The following is a 17,087-nucleotide window of genomic DNA, read 5'->3' as shown; positions in this document are numbered from 1 at the left end:
ATAGAGAGAGGAATGGAGGGATGGGGAGAAATAAGTAAAATATATATTATCTTTACCACTACCTACATGACAACATATTATATATTATCTTTATCACTACCTACATGACAATATATTATATATTATCTTTACCACTACCTACATGACAACATATTATATATTATCTTTACCACTACCTACATGACAATATATTATATATTATCTTTATCACTACCTACATGACAACATATTATATATTATCTTTATCACTACCTACATGACAACATATTATATATTATCTTTACCACTACCTACATGACAACATATTATATATTATCTTTATCACTACCTACATGACAATATATTATATATTATCTTTACCACTACCTACATGTACAATATATTATATATTATCTTTACCACTACCTACATGACAATATATTATATATTATCTTTACCACTACCTACATGACAACATATTATATATTATCTTTATCACTACCTACATGACAATATATTATATATTATCTTTATCACTACCTACATGACAACATATTATATATTATCTTTACCACTACCTACATGACAACATATTATATATTATCTTTACCACTACCTACATGACAACATATTATATATTATCTTTACCACTACCTACATGTACAATATATTATATATTATCTTTATCACTACCTACATGTACAACATATTATATATTATCTTTACCACTACCTACATGTACAACATATTATATATTATCTTTACCACTACCTACATGACAATATATTATATATTATCTTTACCACTACCTACATGACAACATATTATATATTATCTTTACCACTACCTACATGACAACATATTATATATTATCTTTACCACTACCTACATGACAACATATTATATATTATCTTTACCACTACCTACATGTACAATATATTATATATTATCTTTATCACTACCTACATGACAACATATTATATATTATCTTTACCACTACCTACATGACAACATATTATATATTATCTTTACCACTACCTACATGTACAATATATTATATATTATCTTTACCACTACCTACATGACAACATATTATATATTATCTTTACCACTACCTACATGACAATATATTATATATTATCTTTATCACTACCTACATGACAACATATTATATATTATCTTTATCACTACCTACATGACAACATATTATATATTATCTTTACCACTACCTACATGACAACATATTATATATTATCTTTATCACTACCTACATGACAATATATTATATATTATCTTTACCACTACCTACATGTACAATATATTATATATTATCTTTACCACTACCTACATGACAATATATTATATATTATCTTTACCACTACCTACATGACAACATATTATATATTATCTTTATCACTACCTACATGACAATATATTATATATTATCTTTATCACTACCTACATGACAACATATTATATATTATCTTTACCACTACCTACATGTACAATATACTATATATTATCTTTACCACTACCTACATGTACAATATATTATATATTATCTTTATCACTACCTACATGTACAATATATTATATATTATCTTTACCACTACCTACATGACAACATATTATATATTATCTTTACCACTACCTACATGACAACATATTATATATTATCTTTACCACTACCTACATGTACAACATATTATATATTATCTTTATCACTACCTACATGTACAATATATTATATATTATCTTTACCACTACCTACATGACAACATATTATATATTATCTTTACCACTACCTACATGACAACATATTATATATTATCTTTACCACTACCTACATGACAACATATTATATATTATCTTTACCACTACCTACATGTACAACATATTATATATTATCTTTACCACTACCTACATGACAACATATTATATATTATCTTTACCACTACCTACATGACAACATATTATATATTATCTTTATCACTACCTACATGTACAATATATTATATATTATCTTTACCACTACCTACATGACAATATATTATATATTATCTTTACCACTACCTACATGTACAACATATTATATATTATCTTTATCACTACCTACATGACAACATATTATATATTATCTTTACCACTACCTACATGACAACATATTATATATTATCTTTACCACTACCTACATGTACAATATATTATATATTATCTTTACCACTACCTACATGTACAATATATTATATATTATCTTTATCACTACCTACATGTACAACATATTATATATTATCTTTACCACTACCTACATGACAACATATTATATATTATCTTTAACACTACCTACATGACAACATATTATATATTATCTTTATCACTACCTACATGTACAATATATTATATATTATCTTTACCACTACCTACATGTACAATATATTATATATTATCTTTATCACTACCTACATGACAATATATTATATATTATCTTTACCACTACCTACATGACAACATATTATATATTATCTTTACCACTACCTACATGACAACATATTATATATTATCTTTATCACTACCTACATGACAATATATTATATATTATCTTTACCACTACCTACATGACAACATATTATATATTATCTTTATCACTACCTACATGACAATATATTATATATTATCTTTACCACTACCTACATGACAACATATTATATATTATCTTTACCACTACCTACATGACAACATATTATATATTATCTTTATCACTACCTACATGACAATATATTATATATTATCTTTATCACTACCTACATGACAATATATTATATATTATCTTTACCACTACCTACATGTACAATATATTATATATTATCTTTATCACTACCTACATGTACAACATATTATATATTATCTTTATCACTACCTACATGACAATATATTATATATTATCTTTACCACTACCTACATGACAACATATTATATATTATCTTTATCACTATCTACATGACAATATATTATATATTATCTTTACCACTACCTACATGACAACATATTATATATTATCTTTACCACTACCTACATGTACAACATATTATATATTATCTTTACCACTACCTACATGACAACATATTATATATTATCTTTACCACTACCTACATGACAACATATTATATATTATCTTTACCACTACCTATATGTACAACATATGATATATTATCTTTATCACTACCTACATGACAACATATTATATATTATCTTTATCACTACCTACATGTACAATATATTATATATTATCTTTACCACTACCTACATGACAACATATTATATATTATCTTTACCACTACCTACATGACAACATATTATATATTATCTTTACCACTACCTACATGACAACATATTATATATTATCTTTACCACTACCTACATGACAACATATTATATATTATCTTTATCACTACCTACATGTACAATATATTATATATTATCTTTACCACTACCTACATGACAATATATTATATATTATCTTTACCACTACCTACATGTACAACATATTATATATTATCTTTATCACTACCTACATGACAACATATTATATATTATCTTTACCACTACCTACATGACAACATATTATATATTATCTTTACCACTACCTACATGTACAATATATTATATATTATCTTTACCACTACCTACATGTACAATATATTATATATTATCTTTATCACTACCTACATGTACAACATATTATATATTATCTTTACCACTACCTACATGACAACATATTATATATGATCTTTACCACTACCTACATGACAACATATTATATATTATCTTTATCACTACCTACATGTACAACATATTATATATTATCTTTACCACTACCTACATGACAACATATTATATATTATCTTTACCACTACCTACATGACAACATATTATATATTATCTTTATCACTACCTACATGTACAATATATTATATATTATCTTTACCACTACCTACATGACAATATATTATATATTATCTTTACCACTACCTACATGTACAACATATTATATATTATCTTTATCACTACCTACATGACAACATATTATATATTATCTTTACCACTACCTACATGACAACATATTATATATTATCTTTACCACTACCTACATGTACAATATATTATATATTATCTTTACCACTACCTACATGTACAATATATTATATATTATCTTTATCACTACCTACATGTACAACATATTATATATTATCTTTACCACTACCTACATGACAACATATTATATATTATCTTTACCACTACCTACATGACAACATATTATATATTATCTTTATCACTACCTACATGACAATATATTATATATTATCTTTACCACTACCTACATGTACAATATATTATATATTATCTTTATCACTACCTACATGTACAACATATTATATATTATCTTTATCACTACCTACATGACAATATATTATATATTATCTTTACCACTACCTACATGACAACATATTATATATTATCTTTATCACTATCTACATGACAATATATTATATATTATCTTTACCACTACCTACATGACAACATATTATATATTATCTTTACCACTACCTACATGTACAACATATTATATATTATCTTTACCACTACCTACATGACAACATATTATATATTATCTTTACCACTACCTACATGACAACATATTATATATTATCTTTACCACTACCTATATGTACAACATATGATATATTATCTTTATCACTACCTACATGACAACATATTATATATTATCTTTATCACTACCTACATGTACAATATATTATATATTATCTTTACCACTACCTACATGACAACATATTATATATTATCTTTACCACTACCTACATGACAACATATTATATATTATCTTTACCACTACCTACATGACAACATATTATATATTATCTTTACCACTACCTACATGTACAACATATTATATATTATCTTTACCACTACCTACATGACAACATATTATATATTATCTTTACCACTACCTACATGACAACATATTATATATTATCTTTATCACTACCTACATGTACAATATATTATATATTATCTTTACCACTACCTACATGACAATATATTATATATTATCTTTACCACTACCTACATGTACAACATATTATATATTATCTTTATCACTACCTACATGACAACATATTATATATTATCTTTACCACTACCTACATGACAACATATTATATATTATCTTTACCACTACCTACATGTACAATATATTATATATTATCTTTACCACTACCTACATGTACAATATATTATATATTATCTTTATCACTACCTACATGTACAACATATTATATATTATCTTTACCACTACCTACATGACAACATATTATATATTATCTTTACCACTACCTACATGACAACATATTATATATTATCTTTATCACTACCTACATGACAATATATTATATATTATCTTTATCACTATCTACATGACAATATATTATATATTATCTTTACCACTACCTACATGACAACATATTATATATTATCTTTACCACTACCTACATGTACAACATATTATATATTATCTTTACCACTACCTACATGACAACATATTATATATTATCTTTACCACTACCTACATGACAACATATTATATATTATCTTTACCACTACCTATATGTACAACATATGATATATTATCTTTATCACTACCTACATGACAACATATTATATATTATCTTTACCACTACCTACATGACAACATATTATATATTATCTTTACCACTACCTACATGACAACATATTATATATTATCTTTACCACTACCTACATGTACAACATATTATATATTATCTTTACCACTACCTACATGTACAACATATTATATATTATCTTTACCACTACCTACATGACAATATATTATATATTATCTTTACCACTACCTACATGTACAATATATTATATATTATCTTTACCACTACCTACATGACAACATATTATATATTATCTTTACCACTACCTACATGACAACATATTATATATTATCTTTACCACTACCTACATGTACAACATATTATATATTATCTTTACCACTACCTACATGACAATATATTATATATTATCTTTACCACTACCTACATGTACAATATATTATATATTATCTTTATCACTATCTACATGACAATATATTATATATTATCTTTACCACTACCTACATGACAACATATTATATATTATCTTTACCACTACCTACATGTACAACATATTATATATTATCTTTACCACTACCTACATGACAACATATTATATATTATCTTTACCACTACCTACATGACAACATATTATATATTATCTTTACCACTACCTATATGTACAACATATGATATATTATCTTTATCACTACCTACATGACAACATATTATATATTATCTTTATCACTACCTACATGTACAATATATTATATATTATCTTTACCACTACCTACATGACAACATATTATATATTATCTTTACCACTACCTACATGACAACATATTATATATTATCTTTACCACTACCTACATGACAACATATTATATATTATCTTTACCACTACCTACATGACAACATATTATATATTATCTTTATCACTACCTACATGTACAACATATTATATATTATCTTTACCACTACCTACATGACAACATATTATATATTATCTTTACCACTACCTACATGACAACATATTATATATTATCTTTATCACTACCTACATGTACAATATATTATATATTATCTTTACCACTACCTACATGACAATATATTATATATTATCTTTACCACTACCTACATGTACAACATATTATATATTATCTTTATCACTACCTACATGACAACATATTATATATTATCTTTACCACTACCTACATGACAACATATTATATATTATCTTTACCACTACCTACATGACAACATATTATATATTATCTTTACCACTACCTACATGACAACATATTATATATTATCTTTACCACTACCTACATGTACAACATATTATATATTATCTTTACCACTACCTACATGACAATATATTATATATTATCTTTATCACTACCTACATGTACAATATATTATATATTATCTTTATCACTATCTACATGACAATATATTATATATTATCTTTACCACTACCTACATGACAACATATTATATATTATCTTTACCACTACCTACATGTACAACATATTATATATTATCTTTACCACTACCTACATGACAACATATTATATATTATCTTTACCACTACCTACATGACAACATATTATATATTATCTTTACCACTACCTATATGTACAACATATGATATATTATCTTTATCACTACCTACATGACAACATATTATATATTATCTTTATCACTACCTACATGTACAATATATTATATATTATCTTTACCACTACCTACATGACAACATATTATATATTATCTTTACCACTACCTACATGACAACATATTATATATTATCTTTACCACTACCTACATGACAACATATTATATATTATCTTTACATATTATATATTATCTTTATCACTACCTACATGACAACATATTATATATTATCTTTACCACTACCTACATGACAACATATTATATATTATCTTTACCACTACCTACATGACAACATATTATATATTATCTTTATCACTACCTACATGTACAATATATTATATATTATCTTTACCACTACCTACATGACAATATATTATATATTATCTTTACCACTACCTACATGTACAACATATTATATATTATCTTTATCACTACCTACATGACAACATATTATATATTATCTTTACCACTACCTACATGACAACATATTATATATTATCTTTACCACTACCTACATGTACAATATATTATATATTATCTTTACCACTACCTACATGTACAATATATTATATATTATCTTTATCACTACCTACATGTACAACATATTATATATTATCTTTACATATTATATATTATCTTTATCACTACCTACATGACAACATATTATATATTATCTTTACCACTACCTACATGACAACATATTATATATTATCTTTACCACTACCTACATGACAACATATTATATATTATCTTTACCACTACCTACATGACAACATATTATATATTATCTTTATCACTACCTACATGTACAATATATTATATATTATCTTTACCACTACCTACATGACAATATATTATATATTATCTTTACCACTACCTACATGACAACATATTATATATTATCTTTATCACTACCTACATGACAATATATTATATATTATCTTTACCACTACCTACATGACAATATATTATATATTATCTTTACCACTTCCTACATGTACAATATATTATATATTATCTTTACCACTACCTACATGACAATATATTATATATTATCTTTACCACTACCTACATGACAACATATTATATATTATCTTTACCACTACCTACATGACAACATATTATATATTATCTTTATCACTACCTACATGACAATATATTATATATTATCTTTACCACTACCTACATGTACAATATATTATATATTATCTTTATCACTACCTACATGTACAACATATTATATATTATCTTTATCACTACCTACATGACAACATATTATATATTATCTTTACCACTACCTACATGACAACATATTATATATTATCTTTACCACTACCTACATGACAACATATTATATATTATCTTTATCACTACCTACATGACAACATATTATATATTATCTTTACCACTACCTACATGTACAATATATTATATATTATCTTTACCACTACCTACATGACAATATATTATATATTATCTTTACCACTACCTACATGTACAATATATTATATATTATCTTTACCACTACCTACATGACAACATATTATATATTATCTTTACCACTACCTACATGACAATATATTATATATTATCTTTACCACTACCTACATGACAACATATTATATATTATCTTTACCACTACCTACATGTACAACATATTATATATTATCTTTACCACTACCTACATGTACAATATATTATATATTATCTTTACCACTACCTACATGACAACATATTATATATTATCTTTATCACTACCTACATGACAATATATTATATATTATCTTTACCACTACCTACATGACAACATATTATATATTATCTTTATCACTACCTACATGACAACATATTATATATTATCTTTATCACTACCTACATGACAACATATTATATATTATCTTTATCACTACCTACATGTACAATATATTATATATTATCTTTATCACTACCTACATGACAATATATTATATATTATCTTTACCACTACCTACATGTACAATATATTATTTATTATCTTTACCACTACCTACATGACAACATATTATATATTATCTTTACCACTACCTACATGTACAATATATTATTTATTATCTTTACCACTACCTACATGACAACATATTATATATTATCTTTACCACTACCTACATGTACAATATATTATTTATTATCTTTACCACTACCTACATGTACAACATATTATATATTATCTTTACCACTACCTACATGACAACATATTATATATTATCTTTACCACTACCTACATGACAACATATTATATATTATCTTTACCACTACCTACATGTACAACATATTATATATTATCTTTATCACTACCTACATGACAATATATTATATATTATCTTTACCACTACCTACATGACAATATATTATATATTATCTTTATCACTACCTACATGACAATATATTATATATTATCTTTACCACTACCTACATGACAACATATTATATATTATCTTTACCACTACCTACATGACAACATATTATATATTATCTTTACCACTACCTACATGACAACATATTATATATTATCTTTACCACTACCTACATGACAACATATTATATATTATCTTTATCACTACCTACATGTACAACATATTATATATTATCTTTACCACTACCTACATGACAACATATTATATATTATCTTTACCACTACCTACATGACAACATATTATATATTATCTTTATCACTACCTACATGTACAATATATTATATATTATCTTTACCACTACCTACATGACAATATATTATATATTATCTTTACCACTACCTACATGTACAACATATTATATATTATCTTTATCACTACCTACATGACAACATATTATATATTATCTTTACCACTACCTACATGTACAATATATTATATATTATCTTTATCACTACCTACATGTACAACATATTATATATTATCTTTACCACTACCTACATGACAATATATTATATATTATCTTTATCACTACCTACATGTACAATATATTATATATTATCTTTATCACTATCTACATGACAATATATTATATATTATCTTTACCACTACCTACATGACAACATATTATATATTATCTTTACCACTACCTACATGTACAACATATTATATATTATCTTTACCACTACCTACATGACAACATATTATATATTATCTTTACCACTACCTACATGACAACATATTATATATTATCTTTACCACTACCTATATGTACAACATATGATATATTATCTTTATCACTACCTACATGACAACATATTATATATTATCTTTATCACTACCTACATGTACAATATATTATATATTATCTTTACCACTACCTACATGACAACATATTATATATTATCTTTACCACTACCTACATGACAACATATTATATATTATCTTTACCACTACCTACATGACAACATATTATATATTATCTTTACATATTATATATTATCTTTATCACTACCTACATGACAACATATTATATATTATCTTTACCACTACCTACATGACAACATATTATATATTATCTTTACCACTACCTACATGACAACATATTATATATTATCTTTATCACTACCTACATGTACAATATATTATATATTATCTTTACCACTACCTACATGACAATATATTATATATTATCTTTACCACTACCTACATGTACAACATATTATATATTATCTTTATCACTACCTACATGACAACATATTATATATTATCTTTACCACTACCTACATGACAACATATTATATATTATCTTTACCACTACCTACATGTACAATATATTATATATTATCTTTACCACTACCTACATGTACAATATATTATATATTATCTTTATCACTACCTACATGTACAACATATTATATATTATCTTTACATATTATATATTATCTTTATCACTACCTACATGACAACATATTATATATTATCTTTACCACTACCTACATGACAACATATTATATATTATCTTTACCACTACCTACATGACAACATATTATATATTATCTTTACCACTACCTACATGACAACATATTATATATTATCTTTATCACTACCTACATGTACAATATATTATATATTATCTTTACCACTACCTACATGACAATATATTATATATTATCTTTACCACTACCTACATGACAACATATTATATATTATCTTTATCACTACCTACATGACAATATATTATATATTATCTTTACCACTACCTACATGACAATATATTATATATTATCTTTACCACTTCCTACATGTACAATATATTATATATTATCTTTACCACTACCTACATGACAATATATTATATATTATCTTTACCACTACCTACATGACAACATATTATATATTATCTTTACCACTACCTACATGACAACATATTATATATTATCTTTATCACTACCTACATGACAATATATTATATATTATCTTTACCACTACCTACATGTACAATATATTATATATTATCTTTATCACTACCTACATGTACAACATATTATATATTATCTTTATCACTACCTACATGACAACATATTATATATTATCTTTACCACTACCTACATGACAACATATTATATATTATCTTTACCACTACCTACATGACAACATATTATATATTATCTTTATCACTACCTACATGACAACATATTATATATTATCTTTACCACTACCTACATGTACAATATATTATATATTATCTTTACCACTACCTACATGACAATATATTATATATTATCTTTACCACTACCTACATGACAACATATTATATATTATCTTTACCACTACCTACATGTACAATATATTATATATTATCTTTATCACTACCTACATGACAATATATTATATATTATCTTTACCACTACCTACATGACAATATATTATATATTATCTTTACCACTACCTACATGTACAATATATTATATATTATCTTTACCACTACCTACATGACAACATATTATATATTATCTTTACCACTACCTACATGACAATATATTATATATTATCTTTACCACTACCTACATGACAACATATTATATATTATCTTTACCACTACCTACATGTACAACATATTATATATTATCTTTACCACTACCTACATGTACAATATATTATATATTATCTTTACCACTACCTACATGACAACATATTATATATTATCTTTATCACTACCTACATGACAATATATTATATATTATCTTTACCACTACCTACATGACAACATATTATATATTATCTTTATCACTACCTACATGACAACATATTATATATTATCTTTATCACTACCTACATGACAACATATTATATATTATCTTTATCACTACCTACATGTACAATATATTATATATTATCTTTATCACTACCTACATGACAATATATTATATATTATCTTTACCACTACCTACATGTACAATATATTATTTATTATCTTTACCACTACCTACATGACAACATATTATATATTATCTTTACCACTACCTACATGTACAATATATTATTTATTATCTTTACCACTACCTACATGACAACATATTATATATTATCTTTACCACTACCTACATGTACAATATATTATTTATTATCTTTACCACTACCTACATGTACAACATATTATATATTATCTTTACCACTACCTACATGACAACATATTATATATTATCTTTACCACTACCTACATGACAACATATTATATATTATCTTTACCACTACCTACATGTACAACATATTATATATTATCTTTATCACTACCTACATGACAATATATTATATATTATCTTTACCACTACCTACATGACAATATATTATATATTATCTTTATCACTACCTACATGACAATATATTATATATTATCTTTACCACTACCTACATGACAACATATTATATATTATCTTTACCACTACCTACATGACAACATATTATATATTATCTTTACCACTACCTACATGACAACATATTATATATTATCTTTACCACTACCTACATGACAACATATTATATATTATCTTTATCACTACCTACATGTACAACATATTATATATTATCTTTACCACTACCTACATGACAACATATTATATATTATCTTTACCACTACCTACATGACAACATATTATATATTTTCTTTATCACTACCTACATGTACAATATATTATATATTATCTTTACCACTACCTACATGACAATATATTATATATTATCTTTACCACTACCTACATGTACAACATATTATATATTATCTTTATCACTACCTACATGACAACATATTATATATTATCTTTACCACTACCTACATGACAACATATTATATATTATCTTTACCACTACCTACATGTACAATATATTATATATTATCTTTACCACTACCTACATGTACAATATATTATATATTATCTTTATCACTACCTACATGTACAACATATTATATATTATCTTTACCACTACCTACATGACAACATATTATATATTATCTTTACCACTACCTACATGACAACATATTATATATTATCTTTATCACTACCTACATGACAATATATTATATATTATCTTTACCACTACCTACATGTACAATATATTATATATTATCTTTATCACTACCTACATGTACAACATATTATATATTATCTTTATCACTACCTACATGACAATATATTATATATTATCTTTACCACTACCTACATGACAACATATTATATATTATCTTTATCACTATCTACATGACAATATATTATATATTATCTTTACCACTACCTACATGACAACATATTATATATTATCTTTACCACTACCTACATGTACAACATATTATATATTATCTTTACCACTACCTACATGACAACATATTATATATTATCTTTACCACTACCTACATGACAACATATTATATATTATCTTTACCACTACCTATATGTACAACATATGATATATTATCTTTATCACTACCTACATGACAACATATTATATATTATCTTTATCACTACCTACATGTACAATATATTATATATTATCTTTACCACTACCTACATGACAACATATTATATATTATCTTTACCACTACCTACATGACAACATATTATATATTATCTTTACCACTACCTACATGACAACATATTATATATTATCTTTACCACTACCTACATGTACAACATATTATATATTATCTTTACCACTACCTACATGACAACATATTATATATTATCTTTACCACTACCTACATGACAACATATTATATATTATCTTTATCACTACCTACATGTACAATATATTATATATTATCTTTACCACTACCTACATGACAATATATTATATATTATCTTTACCACTACCTACATGTACAACATATTATATATTATCTTTATCACTACCTACATGACAACATATTATATATTATCTTTACCACTACCTACATGACAACATATTATATATTATCTTTACCACTACCTACATGTACAATATATTATATATTATCTTTATCACTACCTACATGTACAACATATTATATATTATCTTTACCACTACCTACATGACAACATATTATATATTATCTTTACCACTACCTACATGACAACATATTATATATTATCTTTATCACTACCTACATGACAATATATTATATATTATCTTTACCACTACCTACATGTACAATATATTATATATTAATTTTATCACTACCTACATGTACAACATATTATATATTATCTTTATCACTACCTACATGACAATATATTATATATTATCTTTACCACTACCTACATGACAACATATTATATATTATCTTTATCACTATCTACATGACAATATATTATATATTATCTTTACCACTACCTACATGACAACATATTATATATTATCTTTACCACTACCTACATGTACAACATATTATATATTATCTTTACCACTACCTACATGACAACATATTATATATTATCTTTACCACTACCTACATGACAACATATTATATATTATCTTTACCACTACCTATATGTACAACATATGATATATTATCTTTATCACTACCTACATGACAACATATTATATATTATCTTTACCACTACCTACATGACAACATATTATATATTATCTTTACCACTACCTACATGACAACATATTATATATTATCTTTACCACTACCTACATGTACAACATATTATATATTATCTTTACCACTACCTACATGTACAACATATTATATATTATCTTTACCACTACCTACATGACAATATATTATATATTATCTTTACCAATACCTACATGACAACATATTATATATTATCTTTACCACTACCTACATGACAACATATTATATATTATCTTTACCACTACCTACATGACAATATATTATATATTATCTTTACCACTACCTACATGTACAACATATTATATATTATCTTTACCACTACCTACATGACAACATATTATATATTATCTTTATCACTACCTACATGTACAATATATTATATATTATCTTTACCACTACCTACATGTACAACATATTATATATTATCTTTACCACTACCTACATGACAACATATTATATATTATCTTTATCACTACCTACATGTACAATATATTATATATTATCTTTACCACTACCTACATGTACAACATATTATATATTATCTTTACCACTACCTACATGACAACATATTATATATTATCTTTATCACTACCTACATGTACAATATATTATATATTATCTTTACCACTACCTACATGACAATATATTATATATTATCTTTACCACTACCTACATGTACAATATATTATATATTATCTTTACCACTACCTACATGACAATATATTATATATTATCTTTACCACTACCTACATGTACAATATATTATATATTATCTTTATCACTACCTACATGTACAATATATTATATATTATCTTTATCACTACCTACATGTACAATATATTATATATTATCTTTATCACTACCTACATGACAATATATTATATATTATCTTTACCACTACCTACATGACAATATATTATATATTATCTTTACCACTACCTACATGTACAATATATTATATATTATCTTTACCACTACCTACATGACAATATATTATATATTATCTTTACCACTACCTACATGTACAATATATTATATATTATCTTTACCACTACCTACATGACAATATATTATATATTATCTTTATCACTACCTACATGTACAATATATTATATATTATCTTTACCACTACCTACATGACAATATATTATATATTATCTTTACCACTACCTACATGTACAATATATTATATATTATCTTTACCACTACCTACATGACAATATATTATATATTATCTTTACCACTACCTACATGTACAATATATTATATATTATCTTTATCACTACCTACATGTACAATATATTATATATTATCTTTACCACTACCTACATGTACAACATATTATATATTATCTTTACCACTACCTACATGACAACATATTATATATTATCTTTATCACTACCTACATGTACAATATATTATATATTATCTTTACCACTACCTACATGTACAACATATTATATATTATCTTTACCACTACCTACATGACAACATATTATATATTATCTTTACCACTACCTACATGACAATATATTATATATTATCTTTATCACTACCTACATGTACAATATATTATATATTATCTTTATCACTACCTACATGACAACATATTATATATTATCTTTACCACTACCTACATGACAACATATTATATATTATCTTTAC

The 17,087-nt window shown here is 24.2% G+C and overlaps 1 protein-coding gene across 1 annotated transcript in view; it reads right to left on the bottom strand.

Annotated features, from left to right (window-relative positions):
* Positions 1–17,087, bottom strand: part of LOC110531623 (large neutral amino acids transporter small subunit 2) — a 43,809-nt gene that overhangs the window by 5,492 nt on the left and 21,230 nt on the right. The window lies entirely within an intron of this gene.

The sequence above is a fragment of the Oncorhynchus mykiss genome, chromosome 9, assembly GCF_013265735.2.
Source record: "Oncorhynchus mykiss isolate Arlee chromosome 9, USDA_OmykA_1.1, whole genome shotgun sequence".
Lineage (NCBI taxonomy): Eukaryota > Metazoa > Chordata > Actinopteri > Salmoniformes > Salmonidae > Oncorhynchus > Oncorhynchus mykiss.
This window is presented reverse-complemented; position numbering and strand designations above follow the sequence as displayed.